At 36.2% G+C, this 19,877-nt stretch overlaps 1 non-coding gene across 1 annotated transcript; it reads right to left on the bottom strand.

Annotated features, from left to right (window-relative positions):
- Nucleotides 1–4,975: 4,975 nt before the first annotated feature.
- On the bottom strand, nt 4,976–5,048 carry Trnam-cau. The gene has a single exon. It is a non-coding gene; the product is annotated as a tRNA-Met (tRNA).
- Between the last annotated feature and the right edge of the window lie 14,829 nt (nt 5,049–19,877).

Genomic DNA, 19,877 nt, shown 5'->3' with positions numbered 1-19,877 from the left:
ACTGCGACAATTTGATTAATCTCTCTTTGGAGTTAATATTTATAAAAATTATGGTCAAAACTACAAAATTTAACCAAGCCTAGCATCTCGCAATCCATGTGTTTCTGGAAAGATAATTCACTAATGTCTTTTATAATCGTATTATAATTAATTCTCAAGCGAAATCTTGATCATAAAATAAGCAAATTTCTCAAAATCATCAATAAATTGCTGGCGAGATTGTTGCAGGATTTCTTGGACTGAATAGATAAATGGATGCTTTGAGGGTCTCTCAATCTCGGTAGATTCCTGAAGGATTTCAGTTTTTTGACAGACTTTAGACAAAAACTTTGAGAAAATATTTGTCAAATACCTCGCAAAATCAGAAGACAAAACACCCTAGTGTCTTTGGAAAAGTGATAGATATTATAGAGTCTTATCAAAAGGTTAGTTATATTTGAGCATTTATACTTATGTGCATACCCGCTAATTTGAAGTTTTTCGAGATCGTACGTTACAAATCCTCAACAAAATGAAAATTGAAAACTAATTTGTAATCGCTGCTATTTGGAATATGAACCATGTTCAGAATTTGAGACAAAATGGAATTTGCACAGGAAAACTATAAAAATTGCAAAATGTCCTGATTTTGAAACTTCAGGAGATGGTCACCCTACCTTTACTGGCTAATATATTCTTAAATCAAATTATTTGTTCTGCACTAAGACTGTTGGGATACAGTTGATCGGAGTTCTTCCAGCAATAATCAGTCCCTTCAATTTAGGTATGATCAGCTTAAAGCTAAAAACAACGGTTTTATTTTAGGATAGGTTTTGTAAAAAAACTCATTTCAACTTACATTTTAGTCTCCATACTACCGTTTTATTTACTTCTCAACAGTATTTTATAAGTTTTAATGTAACCTGTAGATAGTTCATAAGTTTTATTCTAGATTTAAGTATTCAATTGCAGTTTACCTCTGCTATCAATAATAATCTAATAAATTCAATTGTCTGTAACTTTAGCTCAATCCAATTATCACCGTATATTTATTTTCATATTTTACTCGTCATCCGTTTTGACAGTCCAGCCTAGCTATCCTTCTGTCACAGGTAGTGGCTCGCGACAGCACTCCTCAGGGTTGTCCGCTACGAGGGGCTGTTGCCGCGAACAAAGACCAATAGGTTTTTTGGGAGCCTTGGCTTAAACTTACTGCACTCAAAAAGGTAAACAAATAGGAAGATTTGACTTTGTGATTCAATGTAATGAAAAAAATTCATTGCGTTCTGTACCTAATTATGTTTATACTGGAATGATTTGTTATGATAACACCCGTGGTTGACCGAATGTACTGATGCAGAAAACGGTAAATGATAGGTGCCTTAAAAATTGTTTTTTTTTTTTCGTGTAGCTCAGTTGTTTTTTTTTGCTGCACATAGTTGTCCCACTAGAACGGGAAGATCAGTGGGAATGCTTGAAAAATATGTTACAAACGGTAGTCAGATAATTCTACGAGATGAATATTTGCCCTTTCTCTATTCGTGTTCTGCTTTAATCATAATTATGATCATCATAAGATCGACATAATGATATTGCTACTGAAATTTAAGAAGACATTAACATGACTTAGTGCAGTCTAAGTAGTTTTATCGGCGTATTTGTAGGACAAGCTATATGAGGTTTTAAGTATAGGTTTTAATTGACACTTCAAAGCTCCTTTAAATACAATTAATTATCAACAAATTTGGACGGTAAATAAGTTTTACCGGGAGCACTAATTAGTATCTATATAGCTTTGTATAGTGGTTTTTACTACTCTTTTCAATACTTTGTTAACCACTCTACCGACTGCTTCATTTTTAACCGCAATAAACATATTCAAGCCTTCATAACTTTTTTGTTTTTCGATATTTTTGCACATTTTTTTCACAAGTTCTCAAAATACTTTTCTAGTTCAAGAATCCATGTCAATATCTGCCATTGGTGATCTGGCTTTCAAGATATTCCGATGTTCCTTGGGAGACTGACGTTCTCCATACAAAATATCTTTGGCGGCCATTTTGTTTTACGTCAATTTTTCAAAAGAATAAAAGGTGGGCTTAACAAAACTAGATTATAAGGAGCTACTCGGAAAAAATCGTACAAATCGGTTGAGTGTTCTAAGGAATATCTGAGAAAAGATGATATGATGCTTTTTGATGCTTTAATATCTTTAGACACATGAATGCTCATTACTCAAAGAACGCTGCACTAAATTATTTAATTTTTTCACAACTTACTCTCATTAATGTATTTTTCCGAAGATTGAATATCCGAATACGATAAAAATTCTGCATTCAGAGATATTTAAGTGGGTTATAGCTACGCGTCGGCCCCCAAAGAGTTTCGGAATATCTCAGGGTTCAGTTGACTATTGATCAATATTGACACATATTCTAAAACTAGAAGAGTTTTTAGAGAACTTGTGAAAAAATGGTGCAAATATATCGAGAAACAATAAAGTTATTGAGGTTTGTGAATTTTTATTGCGGTAAAGCTGTAGGTAGAGGAGTTAGGATTTTATGCATCTTTAATAAAACCTCAATAAATTGTTAGTTGGGCCGTAGTGTTATTTATAATTATTAATCATACCTTGACTTAATTATCAATCATAATCATTATTCTTGACTTCATAAAATGAAATCATTTATCATAATTATGGTATGAGTTAATTTAATCATTAATCACTCAATATAATCATTGCTACCCGTAAATCATTATGCTCTTGCTCGCTCTGAATAGCACTTTGATAACTTATCGTAAATTGCAGAAATGTATGAATTTTTAACAACAATCGATTGCATTATTTTTTAAATATTAATAGTTGTTTATCGGTCATCGTCTATATCATAGACGCTTAAACTGCGTATTATTCTAGAATTTTCAAAAGCAGTTGTTTAGTTCAAAATCAAGAAAATGTACATGAAAATGCGTTCACTGTATTCCATTTTCATTTTTGGACGAAAAAACTGATTTTGAATATGATTGACGACGTACCTTACCAAACATTTATCACATAAGTGATCAATATTAGCAATATATGAAAACAAAACAGTTTGATTTTTTTTTAATCATGTTCATGACTTCTTAAATACAAAACAATATTTTCAATCGTGAGTCTTGGTTGCCAGAACTTATTTTACAATTATAAGGCTTGGCATATTGGCATTTTTAAATGAAATTCATATTCATATAAAGTGCAGAAAAAAAAGCTGATCAATGTTACCCTGGATTACGGTTAAAGAATTGCACATTGCACAGTGACGTCATCAGAAAATCACTCTCTTTCCCTCCTTTGTGAAATCTGAAAACAACGGTGCCAGTACCAACACCGATTTGGAATTATTTGCCAGATTTCTTCATCACATCGTGCTCCATGAAATGTACATTTGGCTCGTACTTAAACTCAATTTATTCTTTTCAAAGTGAATATTTTTTCCAATGTGTTTTTGTTTTCTTAATTTTTTTTTTCGGCATATTGGCATTCGACGTTTTGCCACTCAACCATATTTTAATGAAACCAATTCGAATGTTACAATTGTTCAAGAAAATATCTTCATCGATCCCAGTCATTTTAAGATTTTCCAATGAAGAATGTTTTTGAACTTACAAAAGTCAATAGTTAAACCGTTCAATGTTTTGCGGACGGAACTTCTCCCTTAACAAATACGCTTCTCTTCTTTTTAATGCTTCTGTATTTTGATCGCTTTTACGTGTCTTCAAAATTCATACTAACAGCTTATTACAATTTTAATGTGCTGCACATATATTTCGCATTAGATTTTTTTTGTAATTCTTATTAATTCCTATAATGCTGTCGTTTCTTGCAATATCTTCAATCTCCACCAATACCCCCACAGCTCCGAAATTTGCATCTAAATTATCCTTTTCAACAACTCCAATTGCTCCGTTCACCTTGACTGCATCACTATACAATGAATGAATGGAGCGCAAATAAGAACAAGTCCTTTTCTTCCTCTTGGCAATAAGATGTTTCTCATTCCCTCCCGGTCAGAGAAAGCAAATCGCATTCACAGTCGACCTCTGTAGGTGTATTCCCATTCCGCGCGCGATTTATGTTTAGTTTCATTTTCTTCGTTGATCGCTGTCTTTCTACCGTTCCACAATGGTCGGGAAAGAATAAAGTTTGGCCAAAAATAGTTTGATCGCTTTTATTCTGAACAAATATTCAATTCTAATTTGATGTATGGTGTTTTTATAGTCAGAAGGGTCTATCCACATACTACGTAACTTTTCTGAACCGTACGTTATTTACATGATTTTAATAGATATGCAATCAGTTTTGATTGAGAACACAAGTTTCGTTTGTATTTGATATTTTTTCAACACAATGTGTATGAGAAGTGGATACATATGTGCATCAGTTATGGACATAATGGTTCCCTATTTCGCCATACGTGATAATTTAGTTATATTAAATTATTTACACATTTTGTGTGTTTAAGTAGCGCTCGACCATTGTGCGTTCCTCAGGAGCATCCCCGGCCGACAGTCAGTCAAGTCAGTGTTGCTACCGGGCGTCGCTTCCGTTCACAGATAATGAACCACAATGACGTTTGACGGTTCAGTTACCGTCTTGAAAGCGTAGATAATTACCCGCCATCACTCGGAGAAAAGGTAAAAGACTGCCGCTTCCCCATTCTGTAGCACCGACCGTAGAAGTACATTCCTTCTTGATGTTTAATTGCTGTTTACGGAACCAGTGTCAGTCCTCCACAAATTGGTTTCAATTTCGGATGCTTTCATTATTCGGTGCTAATTTCGGCTTTAGACGTTCTGGGGTTGAGAAGAGATTTTGAATTGGAAAGTTTGTTGAAAAAAAAAGTTACTGTTTCAATTTCGGATGCTTTCATTATTCGGTGCTAATTTCGGCTTTAGACGTTCTGGGGTTGAGAAGAGATTTTGAATTGGAAAGTTTGTTGAAAAAAAAAGTTACTGCCCCGAGTGAGGATCGAACTCACGACCTTAAGATTATGAGACTTACGCGCTACCGACTGCGCTATCGAGGCTTGTTGATATACTTCAAAGGATTTCAAATCAGTTAATATGTATTAAAAAATTGTAATTGATCAATTCAACCGACATTCATGCTTATCAAATCACAAAGAATGTTAAAATCTACAGAATCCTCACATGTAAAGCGAACAACTGCGCAACACAACTCTTCCCACAGTAACTATAACTACTTCATCGAACGATCCCTACCGAAGCAAAATAGACACGATAAACTATTATTAGATTAAGAACAAACACCGTCGACAACCGGTGTGGATAAATGTATATGGATGGGGTTGGAACGTGATGACGAGTGTGCGACCGAAAGTTCATTACTTTCGTATTGAAAACGATTTGAAATTTGAATAGAAGATAAGAAGGACTCACCTAAGAGGTACCAGTGTTTCTCACAGAATGTGTTGCTCTGATGCATCACAAGCTTCCACTATTATAGATTATTGAGCGGGCTCCTTACAGTTTTATTATTTCCATCACACATTACAGGCTGGACTAGAGTATCTAGGGTTCGATTACCCTGAATTTCAGACTAGATTATCCGGAATATGTTCTTTGAGCTTTTTTTTCTGGTTTCCATGTTTAAATTTCAAGGTTTTTATGTAGAAATTTGAAGTTATTTAATTTCATAGTACACTGTGACCTCAATTCACGAACTAGATTGGGGGCTTTTATATCGAATTGGTTTGTAAAACGAAAGAATTTAGTTCGATTGACAAGGTCTTGCCTTTTGGAGTCTATTCTGATTCTACGTTTAAAACTGAGCCAGAATCTCAAGTGTCAAAATTCCCGTGGAAATCACTTTTAAATCACCCCTCGATGAATTTTACTACAGGACGAACCGTTATTATGTTTAATTGAAATTTCATTGAGTATGTAGATTGAAATATTTAGTAATCATTTACTAAACTTACTCCTTACTGAAGCTTACGTATAATTTTTACATCGAATGGCAAAATGTCGTAAATGTGATGGAAGTCAAAGCAGCACAATTAAAGCAAAATCATCACAAGTCCCAATCTACCGATTTGCGAATCTCTGCTCCATCGAAACAAGTCAAAGTCAACTGAAAGCACACATGATGTTCCCCTCCATGAGTTGGCTGAACGGGATAGTTTTACAAAAGTCGCAGGTGTTTGGAATCTCTGAATGATCAGCAAAATTATTGCTAACCTTTTGGTCGCCACTCCACAAGACAATCCAAGAGGGAAAGGGAATCGTTTTCAATTTTAATTAAGCACTCCTTTCCGGTGAATTGAAATCGAGCTATTTCGGATAAACGCCCGACTAGGGGAGGGGAAACGTGAAACAAACGGAATTGATTTTATAAATGAAGGAACATTCATTCTCTGAATCGCATCCCCTCTTCTCTTCTAAAAGTCCATACTTTACTCAACATCTTACGGAAACGAAGGAAGACTCCTTAGCAATCTATCCTTTTATGAGATGAGGAAAGTTTTCCTTTTCTTGGATCGGAAAATTGAGATGTTCACCGCAGTGAAACTATACTGAACCGGAGATACCTATAGGGCAATGTACGTAAGGGATGGAGAGCGAACAATAAGCAGCAAAAATAGCAGTCGAAAATCAAACGTCATCTACTGGAATTGGAGAATAGGCTGCAATATGAGTTAGAACATTTTGTTTGAGCCATGCAGCGAAGATATTCAACGAGAAACTATTTTTCACAAACAATTGTAAGGTTTTGAAATTTACATATAACGTAAAACGGGGTAACTTTGATGATGCGGGTAACTTTGATAGCGCAAGACACGAATGTTGAACATGTTAAACGAAATAACAAAGTTTCTGTCAAGAAAACCGAATGCAAAAGTAAAAAGGATTAGTATGACACTTCATGTCAAAGTTATTTTCGTTGGAATCAAGTGCATTTGAGGATTTATATGCAAATATAAAAAAAAATACAAGATTTAGAACACGAATTCGGTCTCAAATCTCTTAGCGAATACCATTTTTACAAACTGGGACCATTTTTGTAATCTAATTGTAAGTCAGAACTCTCCATATAGCGTTATTTATTATTTATTTATTTATTGAACTAAAAATTTTGAAAGAGGGAAAAACCCCTTTGAGAGATATCAATTGGAAATCGTTCTCAAAAGGGCACAAAACCTCTTTATCTTTTCTTATTACGTTACAAAAATAAATCTTAAAACTAAAGGCTCAACCGGAAGTGATCCATATCAGAGCCGAATTCTTGAAAAAGAAGTAACCAAAAAGGGAGGATTATTGCAGGGTACAAGGGAAGGTTATTTTCATGATTTCTGAAACGAAAGAAATAAAAAGCAAAGCAGTATCAAACAATATAACTAATATCTCTGAAAAAGTTGTATAAAATTTTTAACATAGGAAGTGATTTGCTACCAAGAATATCACGAACAGATATAGGTACTGTAATTTCTAAACTTTTGTATTTTTCTATTATTTTTTTCCTAGGCAAAATATATTTTTTGCAATAAAAAACTATGTGATCGATATCTTGATAAGATTCTCCACAATCACATAAATTTGAATTAATTATGTTAATACGATATAAATGACTATTACAAATATAATGATTAGAAATAAGTCTTGAAAACATGCAAATGAAATTTCTTCCGACAGACAGTTTTTTAAACCAGGTACTTTCATCCACAATTGGAAAAATGGAATGACACCATCGACCTTTATCACTAGAATCCCAATCAATTTGCCAAGAATCTAAAGCATTTCTTTTGATTTTAGCATAATATTCCGAATGAAAAACATTTCGTTCATAAATAATTCCGCGAGTAGCTCCTAGTTTAGCTAAATAATCCGCTTGTTCGTTACCAAATATATTACTATGGGCTGGAACCCAAACAAATTTAATTATAAACCCCTGAGAATGCAAATCGTATAACAATTTTCGTATCAATAAAATTAAATAATGGGTTTTAAAATTAAATTTTGAAGATTCGATGGAATTGATACAACTCAAACTATCAGTACAAATAACGAACATATTTGGAGGATGATCCTTTATTATGTTACATGTGAAGTACAATGCTATCAATTCAGCTACAAAAATAGAACAAGGAGATTTCATTTTGTAAAAATGGACTACATCAATGTTATAAACTCCAAAACCTGCACTATTTTGAATTAAAGATCCATCCGTGTAATAAATAAATTTTTGGTCGAAGCCACAAAATTTTCGCTCAAAACATAATTTGGCATATCGAACACACATGTGTCTTGGTATTTGATTTAATTCCCAATGTAAATATTTATCAACAAAGGTCTGAAAAGAATGTACATTAATATCACAATTATAGAATGTATTTGGAAAACCAGGTAATATGTTTTCGGTAGAACAATGATTAAATGAGTTTAACATTTTACTAGAAGGATTTATTCCGTGTAAATCACTTAAAATTTGAATAAGGGGATGCTGATTTGTGAAACATTGACTTAGAAATTTACAATTTAATTCATGAAAACTAATTTTGAGTGGAACCACTCCTGCCAAAATTTCAACAGATTTAGTATGAGTAGAATTCATTAATTTTAAACAAATTCTTAAACAACGAAATTGAATTTTTTCAAGTTTAAAAAAATGAGTTTGAGTGGCACAACCAAAAGTAAAACAACCATATTCCAAAACTGAGCGTATTGTAGTTTAATAAAGAATAATCATATCAGAAGGATGAGCACCCCACCATGTACCAGTAATTGTACGAAGAAAATTAATCCTTTTAGAACAAATTTTCTGGATGTATTTAATTTGAAAGTTCCAATTTAATTTTGAATCATACCAAATACCAAGATACTTGTATTCAAATACTTGTTCGATTTCATATCCATTAAGAAATAAATCTACACTTACTGAGGAATGTTTACGCGAAAATATAATATATTTAGTTTTTTGCACTGAAAACGTAAAACCATTATCGTAAGCCCACGAATCAATATTATCTAAACAAATTTGCATATAATGACGTATTATTTCTCTATTATATCAACTTACGGAAATAACATTATCATCAGCAAATTGAACTAAAAAACAACCATTTGGGATAACCGATAAAAAATCACATGTGAATAAATTGTACAAAAAAGGACTCAAACAAGATCCTTGAGGAAGGCCAAAATAACTATTACGAGTAAATTTAGACGACCCATTGTGATAGAAATGCATAATTTTGAATGATAATAAATTGTATATAAAATTATATAAAATTAAAGGAATTTTATAAGAATTCATTTTATTCAAAAGCAAATCAATAAGTACAGAATCATAAGCTCCAGACACGTCTAAAAAAGTAGAAATAGTATCCTGTTTTTTATTAAAAGAAAGTTCAATTTGAGAAGCCAAAAGTGCTGTACAATCACGAGTACCACGTCCTTTTCTGAAACCAAATTGACATGGAGATAAAATATTATTATGTTCAGCCCATATCTCAAGACGATTTAAAACCATTCTTTCCATAAGTTTACGAAGACATGATAGTAAACTTATTGGTCTACGACTATCGGCCAATAAAGCATCTTTTTCTGGTTTAAGTATGTTTACTACTTTAACTGAACGCCAATCTAATGGAATAACATTCAATACCTGGTGCAGTATTATTTGTAATAGATAATGCCAAATCCAATTCTTCTAATGAAAATGGTGAACAAAGCTCTGGAAAATAATTAATCGATTGCTTTGTTCTAAAATTAATAGATTGAGGAACAAAATCTGGACAAATTTTAGATGCAAATTGATCAATCCAATCATCAGAATACTCCATTAAAACAGGAGAAGAATTATCATAATTTCTCAAATTTCTTGCTACAGACCACAATGTGGATAATGAAGTGTCTCTGTCAAGGTTTTCAATAAATTTTTTCCAATAATTTCTTTTCTTAAATTTTGTGGTACGGGTAAACCAAGCTCCTGCTTTACAATATAAGAAATAATTTTCTCTAGATCCTAAACGACGAAATTTTTTAAAAGCTTCCGTTTTGTTTTTTAAAGCAATTGAACAATCATTATCCCACCAAAATGTAGGACGTTTATTCTTTTTATTATTGCAAACAATTTTATATTTCTGAGATTTAAGTAAGCAATTGAACAAAATGTTGATGAATTTAGTGTAATTTTCAATTGAAGTATTTGAATCTTTAAGATTAATAAGTGAAAAAGAAATTAAATCCGAAAATTTAAACCAGTCAACATTTTTTGAATAATCAGGAATAGAAGAATTTACTTGAAGATTGTTTTGCATACAATGGCTCATTCGAATCAAAATTGGAAGATGATCACTATTATTTGGATCATTGATTATACTCCAAGTTGACCTAAAAGATAAATTATTTGAACATAAAGATAAATCAATGCATGAATTTTGTAATGGAGGAACAGCAATTCTGGTGAACGATCCATCATTTAAAATGTTTAAATTATATTCATCAATCAAATCCAATATTAATGATCCACGACCATCAATTTTATCTTTACCCCAAGCAAAATTATGGGCATTTAAATCACCCAAAATATAAAAAGGATGAGGAACACTATCTAAAACCATTTTCAATTCAGATAATGAAAAATTTACGTTAGGAGGAATATACAAACAAATAATATGAAAATGATAATCTGTATGTTTTACAGAAATAATAATATATTCAAAATGTACATTCAATGATAAATTTAGATATTTAAATTCAATACCATTGCGAATTCCAATCAAAACTCCCCCAAAAGGAATATCTCTATCTTTTCTAATTATATTGAATGATGGAATGCGTACTATTTTTGATTCAGATAGCCAAGTTCCATTTAAACAAAATATATCAATTTTGTTATGTTCAAGCATAAATCTCAATCTATCTATCTTTGGAATTATGCTTCTACAGTTCCATTGTAAAATATTCAAATAATTATTGGAATTTGTAGCCATTACGATGAAAATAATGAAGCAAAGATGGGTCCAAAAGCATTCAATTTATCAAGTAGGGAGGCAACAAATGGTAAAATAATTTTAATATTTTTTTTCCAAAAATCACAAAATCCCAACAATTCTACTAATTCCTCCAAAATTCCTAAAATTGAAGAATTTTCACTAACATTATTGTTATCGTTTGAAGTATTGACATTTTCATTAACATTACTATTTGATGGATCAGAATCAACTCGTTGAAAACCTGGAATAATACGAGAAGATGAAGAACTCAATCGCGGAAAATTTTCATTGAATGATTTTGCATTACAATCAATTTTAACCTGAGCTTTAGATGTATTTTTTTGAATTCTTTTTCTTTTTGATGGTGGTTTATAAATGTAATTATCTAAATTCAATGTGTCTTCAAATTCATCATCAGTTAAAGATTCATAAATATTCGGAGCAGTATAATCCGTCGAATTTTTCAAAATTTCGGAAAAAGAAAACTGATTTCTGTTTTTCAATTTTTGATGAAATTTGGATTCATTATTTTTATACACAGGACAATCTTTCAGAATGTTATGTTTTTGATTACAATAAATACACAAATCAGATTTTTTATTACATTCCGATGATAAGTGTGATTGACCACATTTTGCACATTTAGGTTTATTGGAGCAAAATTGATTCGTATGTCCAAAAAGAAGGCATCGTTCACAATGCATTATTTTTGGGTAAACAAGTCTAACGCGAAAAATGACATTATTTACTTTTACAAAATCAGGAAATACTGATCCAGCAAATGTAATTTTCAAACAATTAGAATGAACATATTCAGAGCCTTTGTCATTCAAACAAAGTTTAGACAAACGATGACAATCTAAAACATGAACAGGTGAAATAGCTTGATTTTTGAAAATACCGGTACCATGATTTACAACTTCATCACATTCTAAAGACTCATCATATATAACTTCATTAATTTCGCAAAAAATACTTGGAGCATATACACGATAAGATTCTGCGAAAAGATGAGATTCTAAAAGTGAATTTGCATCATCACGCGAACCAAACACGACTCGTAATTTGTCAAGTGAAACCTTTTTGATTTCCTTGACAGAAGAGTACTTTTCATAAATTTTGGATGAAATTAGTAAAACATTAATTGGAATTTGTTTTTTCCGAAAAAATACCACAAATGGACCAGCAAAAGAAATGGGATATATTTTTATACGAAATGTTTTAGCAATAGAAGATGATGGTCCCGGTGGAGGATCACCATCTTTTAAAACAGAATTATGCACATCAACATCCATAATTGGGGTGCAAAAATATCAAAATTTGAAAGAAAATCAAAACTTTTAATGAAAACAGTAAATAAAAATAATAAGAAAAAGATACTTAGGAACTCCAAACTTAAATTTCCACGCGAAGATGAGATTTAAAGCTTCAAACTTGATGTAACGTCCTCTTGATAACTTTCTCCTCGCGCACACACAGCAATAACTTCCTCCGCACCACACAGGCAATTACTTCTTTCGCACCACACAGGAAAGATTACCCAAAGTCGAACACTCCTTTGAATCTTGTTCAGGAGATCTTGAAATATCGACGAATAACGTCCGCTTGCAAATCTTCAAACACCGCACCACACAGGTTATATTCTCCTACCGCACCACACTAGATATATTCTCCTACCGCACCACACAGGAATAGCAATAATCAGCCTCTCTCCAAATCGTATCACAAACGGTCCAAATCCTCTCAACTTGAAAATTTTCTCTCCTGAAATTCAGAGAAAAATGTCAGTTGGTTGAAAAAAGAACGTCCTGCCAGATCAACGCCTACTGCAGCAATGACCATATAGCGTTAAACGCCTAGAGGTATGCAACGCCCTATAAATGTTCCGTAATTCATTCAATTTTGTTTGATTTATACTCCATTATCAAAGTTGCCCCAAAACAGAAAACCAACTTTCGATTATATGAAAAATAATCTATTTTGTCAATCTATCAAATGCAATCGATAGCTAGGATGCTAGGACTTGTTTTAAAAATATAAATCAATTCTTTGAAACAGCATGCATAAATATTGAAGTTTTCTTCGAAAAAAAAAACTATCGAAGTTATTCCGTGTTACGGTACACAGAGATTTTTAGTCATGTTTTCAAAATCTGAAAAATTTTGAAAATTTGTCTGGAAAGGTCTAGATCTTTTATGTCGTATTTGGAGAACCTTACAATTTTTTAACATAACCTTACAAATTATTACAATACATTAATTTTATCCATCAATTCCTCGGACAGCTGTTTTTCATACTTAAATAACATTATAGAATTTCTGTAGATATTACTCAAGAAATTCTTCCAAGAATTCGTTCCGAAATCTTCTACCTACTTAGATTTTTATGAAGAAAAAGTCTTTCGGGAATGTGGTTTGTATATTGCTGAAATTATAGCTACTATTTCTGGCAACAGATCAATACATCTTATTCTTGAAATCAATTTGTTCATGTTCCCAGTACAGGCAATCCCAGAATCAAACGTTTTAATCCACGACAAGTAAACCCAATCTCTTAAGTTTCCTTCGTAACATTTCGGTAACCTTCTCCGCGCTCAAATGCAAATTCCAACCAACCCACCTTTTGGCTCAACATCTTCAAAAGAAAATCCACTGTTTGCGGGTTTATTTAACTTTTTAATTAAATAACTACGCACTCATTACTGGGCTGCTGTTTGTGGGACGACCTTACCATCCGAAGAGAGGCACTTTCCCGACAGCCGCAGCAACTTGTCGGCGCAAAATTTATGCGTCTATCTGAAAGCAATAAAAATCATGAATCCGCCTTCGGCTATCCGGAACGTAGCGTTCGCAGGAAAGGTGGGTGGACCGGTACCTTTTCCGCGTAGAACGGAATGATTTGCCCGGTTTGCTCCCGGAGTACGACGGCAGATCTACTCTCATCCACCGAAAGGAAGGTAATTAAACATTCCTTTTGCCATCGTCGCTTCGACGAACTGCTGTATTCTTCTTCCGTCCAAATGGCCGCTCACTGATTTTTAATGCTGATTGTTTATGTTTACTTTCAACTTCTCGTTTTAACAACTGCTTTTTCGGATTTTGGGCAACTCCCTCCGGATCTTCCGGGATAGGTCGTCGATCCGGATAACACACCGGTGGATGGTACCCCCGAAAACTGGAGGAGGTTTTCATTACACGGACGAACGGTTTGTCATAGTCCGAAAGTGCCTCCACCACCAACACCGCCAGTTTCCTTTCGGCACTCAATTACGACTCTTCCAATCTCGGTTGGAGGAATGTTTCTGATTCTGGCTGGTCCCGATGATGACGACGTGGCAAATGAACTTGAGTTTAGTTTTAATTTTTTATGCAAATTGATTAAGATGTTGATTGTTTGGTGGCGATGGTTGCGATGTTTCGTGAGGTTTCGTTGGACGATTTATGGCCTGGTAATTCTCTTAGGAATGAGAGAGGCATTTCATTTGGATTGCGAAGCAAGAATTTAATGAAGGTGATTATTGGAATTGAGGTATAAATGTTTGAAGTTTTGTGGTATATTGCGAGGAAGGATTGTGCGTTGTTTCCTTTTCTTTGATTGATTCTACATTGTATCAAATAAATGCATTAACAACGTTCATGGTGTTAAGCCAATTATGTGAGTTATGAAAACCTGAAATAGCAACTTGTTCACACATTGACCCGCTCTTTGTTGCGTTCGTCCAAAAGCTTCGCCAATGAGCACAGCCGAGAACGTGGATTCTTTTAAAACATTCACCCATATTTTATCCATTTGTACCACGCGTAATGAGTTAATCAATTCCGAAATTGGCTAGAACATACTAGAAGTATCTGCCGTAGTTAATCCAACGCAAAATGGCACAGATAATCTTAATCTGTTCCCGACATTATCGGCTGCCGTTCTTCAGTTTTAAGCCTATGGCTAAACATTTGTTAATTTATGGTTATGTAGTTAGTTAACCTTAATTATTACCATTGCCATTATACGTGTATTCCGTAAATTTTTGCTTTTGGATACTCTTAATAGATATCAATGTGATGTGATGATCGCGTATTCGCTCGGTTCATAGCCGCCTCTCTCCATCCTTGCTTTCAATCCACGCTCTCCAGGTCCTGGTGCACCTGGTCAACACCATCTTTACAGGGCTGTTTTCCGGCATTCTAGCAACATGCCCAGCGTATCCTTCCAGCTTTGTCCACCTTCTGGATGCTGAGTTCGCCGTAGAGCTGGGCGAGCTGGTGATTCATCCTTCGCCGCCACACACCGTGCTTCTGCACGCCGCCGAAGATCGTACTAAGCACATGGCGTTCGAAAACCCCAAGAGCTTGCCGGGCCCTTCTCGAGCATAGTCTACCTTTCATGCCCGTAGAGGACTACCGGTTTATGAGGCCATAAAAGGCCCGACTTCCACTGATGATGCGCCTCCGTATGTCACGGCTAACGTTATTGTCAGCCGTCAGCAAATATCCGAGGTAGACGAACTCGTCCACCACCTCGAACGTACCGTTTTGATTCGAAACCCGGACAGCTTCAAATTCCGGACACTCTACTTTGTATGGGAAAGATTTCACTCGAAATGTTTCAAAATACGCCGTCTTAAAATTCCCAATTTGAATGATGAATTTTATAAACATTTTACATTGCAATCCATGGAAATTTACAATGTTCAACTAGTTTTGACGTTTTTCTTACGGCTTAGTGCGTTTAATTAATGATTCGATTATTCTGATTGTGTTTTTCAAGAGCTGTCCGGAATTCGAAACAAAGTGTCCGGAATATGAAGCGAAAGTGTGGTTGTGTCCGGAATAAAAATCATGAAGAGGTCGAACATTTTTATCGATTAAAGTGAATTAAAGATGTGGAATCCGAATCTTCGCCCACCATTCGAAATTTAAGTGTTTGCAAGGCCTGATTACGCTAAAGTTTTGTACAGAACGATTCAATTTATATGTGTACTGATTAGTTGTACTTCACTGAAGCCTTAAGTGCCCGTAATATGAATCAAAACGGTATCCCCGTCTATCGTAACACTACTAATTAGGCAACCCCTTCGCGCTCGGCCCCACCAGCTACCATGTACTTTGTCTTGGATGCATTCACCACCAGTCCAACTTACGCTGCCTCGCGTTCAGGCGGGTGTACAGGTCTGCCACCTTTTCAAATGTTCGGCCGACAATGTCCATATCATCCGCGAAGCATACAAATTGTCCGGATCTCGTAAAATCGTACCCCGGCTGTTGAGCCCGACTCTCCGCATAACACTTTCTAGCGCAATATTGAACAACAGGCAAGAAAGTCCATCACCTAGTCGTAGTCCCTGGCGGGATCCAAACGAACTGGAATGAAACCTTCACACAATTTTGCACATCTTCCATCGTCGCTCTTATCAGTCTCGTGAGCTTCCCGGGAAAGCTGTTCTCGTCCATGATTTCCCATAGCTCTACGCGGTCTGCCGCCTTAAAATCGATGAAAATGTGATGCGTTTGGGACCTGGTATTCACGACATTTGTGGAGGATTTGCCGTACAGTAAAGATCTGGTCCGTTGTCGATCGGCCGTCAACGAAGCCGACTTGATAACTTCCCACTCGCTTACTACAGGTGACAGACGACAGAAGATGATCTGGGATAATACTTTGTAGGCCACATTAAGAATGGTGATCGCTCATAAGTTCTTACAATCTAACTTGTCGCCTTTCTTGTAAATGGGGCATATTACCCCTTCCTTCCACTCCTCCGGTAGCTGTTCTGTTTCCCAGATTGTGCCTATCAGCCGGTGCAGACAAATGGTCAGCCTCTCCGGGTCCATCTTATTGAGTTCAGCTCCGATACCATCCATACCAGCAGCTTTATTGTTCTTGAGCTGTTGAATGGCATCCTTAACCTCCCTCAAAGTGGAGGCTGGTTGGTTTCCATCCTCCGCAGTACCGACGAAGGCATTTCCTCCGTTGTCCCGACCTTCATTGCCTGTGCTCTCAGCGCCATTCAGATGTTCGTCGAAGTGCTGCTTCCTTTCGATCACCTAACGCTCCTCCGTCAAAATGCTCCCATCCTTATCCATGCACATCTCGGCTCGCGGCACGAAGCCGTTGCGGGTTGCGTTGAGCTTCTGATAGAACTTACGTGTTTCTTGAGACCGGTACAGCTGTTCCATCTCCTCACACTCCGTCTCCTCCAGGAGGCGATTTTTCTCCCGAAAGAGGCGGGTCTGCTGTTGCCGTTTCCGTCTATAACGCTCCACGTTCTGCCGGGTCTCTTGCTGCAGCATGACCGCCCGCGCTGCGTTCTTCTCCTCCAAAATCTGCCTACATTCTTCGTCGAACCAATCGTGCCGTCGACTCCGTCCCACGTACCCGACGTTGCTCTCAGCTGTACTGAACAAGTACTGTCAAAGGTAAAGTTAAACGTTGATTATCTGTTACGATCGTTTTCTAATCAGTGTTTTCTTGTGTTTCATATACCTGATTATTGCAATCGCTGTTTTCTCCGTGCTGATCAACATTTTCCCCGTGCGGTACATCTGGAGTATTGCTGTTTCCGCGCCAGAAAAGTGATTAAATTAAGGAATTTTATTTCACATCGTTTTCCGCATTCAAGTACACAAACAATGGCGGTTTCAGTTTGTTGTTCATGCGCCGGCGAGTTGGAAAAAACTGAAGAAATAGTCTGCAATGGTTTCTGTAGGTCGTCTTTCCATCTTAAATGCGTGAAGCAAACTGCTGCCACTCGTGATATTGTCGCCAAGTGCTCCCAACTCTTCTGGATGTGCAATGCTTGCACCAAAATTATGGAAAACTCTACTTTTCGCAATGCACTATCGTCAGCTAATAATGCTATGGAAGCCATCCATGCTGAGCAAAACAATGCGCTTGTCGAGCTGAGACAGGAGATGGAGCAAAACACAGAAAAAATCAACATGATTCTACGTCAATTGCCCACTGCATTGCAAGAGCGCACTGGCAGAAAGACTAGCACGTCAAGCACGTCTGTCCCCAGCAGCCGCCGTATTGATGAAGATGCGATTCAGACCGAAATCCGCGAGACCGAAGGAACCAAAGAAATTGATTCAAGTGTGATGATACCACTGGCAGATAGGACGACTAGTGAATCCAAATTCTGGTTGTATCTATCTGGCTTCAATCCAAATGCTACTGATGATGATATTCGAAGCTTGGTGCAACGAAATCTGAATACCAGCGATGCCGTTGACGTGCGAAAGTTAGTTCCAAAAGGCAAAAATCTTGACGAACTTTCCTTCGTGTCGTTCAAGGTTGTTATCGACTCGCAACTAAAGGATATGGCGCAGGTATCCTCTACTTGGCAGGAGGGTATTATATTCCGCGAATTCGATTTCCATCCTAGGGCTACGTTTCAGTTTCAACAGTAACAGCAGTATTTATATTGAAACCTTCTTCTCGCCGATGCATGCCACTTGTTGTCAACACGTTAATATCGCCTCAACAAATGCTACTACTCCGATCGCGCTACAATATCCCGATCACGTGAATTCGAATACCGACGGCAAACTGAACCGATCTACGCCCTCGATCACGGTTTACTATCAGAATGTGAGAGGATTAAGAACCAAAACAAACGAATTCCTTGCCTGTTTGCGATTACGATATAGTGGAGCTTACAGAAACTTGGCTAAATAAGAATGTGTTGGATGCCGAGCTAACTGACGAGCATGTGATACACCGTTGTGATCGTAGTGCGTCCACTAGCCAGTGCCTCCGTGGTGGTGGGGTTCTGATTGGTGTCAAAAAGAATATTCGATGCAATGTTTTCACTATCAACGGGGCTGATCGTCTAGAACAGGTAGTCATTCGAGCTAGTGTTGGAAGCGTATCACTTGTGGTGTGTGCGGTTTACCTCCCTCCCAATACTGAGCTTGGATTATATGAACAACATGCAGCGTGCATCAATGAACTTCACAGAAAAACTTCCATTCATGACAGGATTGTAGTTCTGGGTGACTACAATTTGCCTCTTTTCCGCTGGTGTTTCGATAACGACGTCGGATGCTTCATTCTAACGAATGCATCCTCCGAGCAGGAAATCTCTTTAGTTGAGAACGTTATCGCGTCTGATTTACAACAAGTAAACTATCTAACAAATGAAAACAGAAGACTGCTCGATTTAGCTTTTGTGAATTGCATGACCATATGTGAAATAATTGAGCCTCCTCTACCCTTAATGAATGTGGACCGTCATCATCAACCGTTTGTGATGGTTATTGAAGATCAACGGACTACGCTCGAGAATGAGAACAACTCCAATGTAGTTTATGACTTTAACCATTGCGATTTTGATGTATTGAATGTTGCAATTTCACAAATCAATTGGCGAGAGATCTTGAACTCTGGTACTTTGGACGAAGCTGTGGATAGTTTCTATGGCGGATTGGATTCTATTTTTCGACAACATGTTTCTTTGAAAAGACAATCACGACAGCATGGAAGCAGACGACCTTGGTGGAACGGAGAGTTGCGGAATCTTCGAAACCGGCTACGTAAGGCTCATAGAAGATACTTTCGACTGAGGAATGATGACAGTAAAGCAGTGGTGCGCGACTTAGAATGCCAATTCAATTCTTTAAACGCGTCACGCTTTCGGTCGTACATTTCCCGACTAGAAAGAAATATAAAGGATGACCCAAAGCAGTTTTGGACTTTAATTCGAAACCGTACATCTACGAAAGCAATTCCTCACACCGTTAACTATCTTGGTGATACATCTTCAACGCCGTTGGAGTCTTTTTTTTTTTTTTCTTTTAAGCAATGGGGGGATAATCTGCTCAACAGACGCCGTGTGGGGTTAGGGACCATTTACTACATGCAAGCAGTCAACAGGACTACACCCCCGACCCACTAAACCATTTC

The sequence above is a fragment of the Aedes aegypti genome, chromosome 1, assembly GCF_002204515.2.
Source record: "Aedes aegypti strain LVP_AGWG chromosome 1, AaegL5.0 Primary Assembly, whole genome shotgun sequence".
In the NCBI taxonomy this organism is placed as follows: domain Eukaryota; kingdom Metazoa; phylum Arthropoda; class Insecta; order Diptera; family Culicidae; genus Aedes; species Aedes aegypti.
This window is presented reverse-complemented; position numbering and strand designations above follow the sequence as displayed.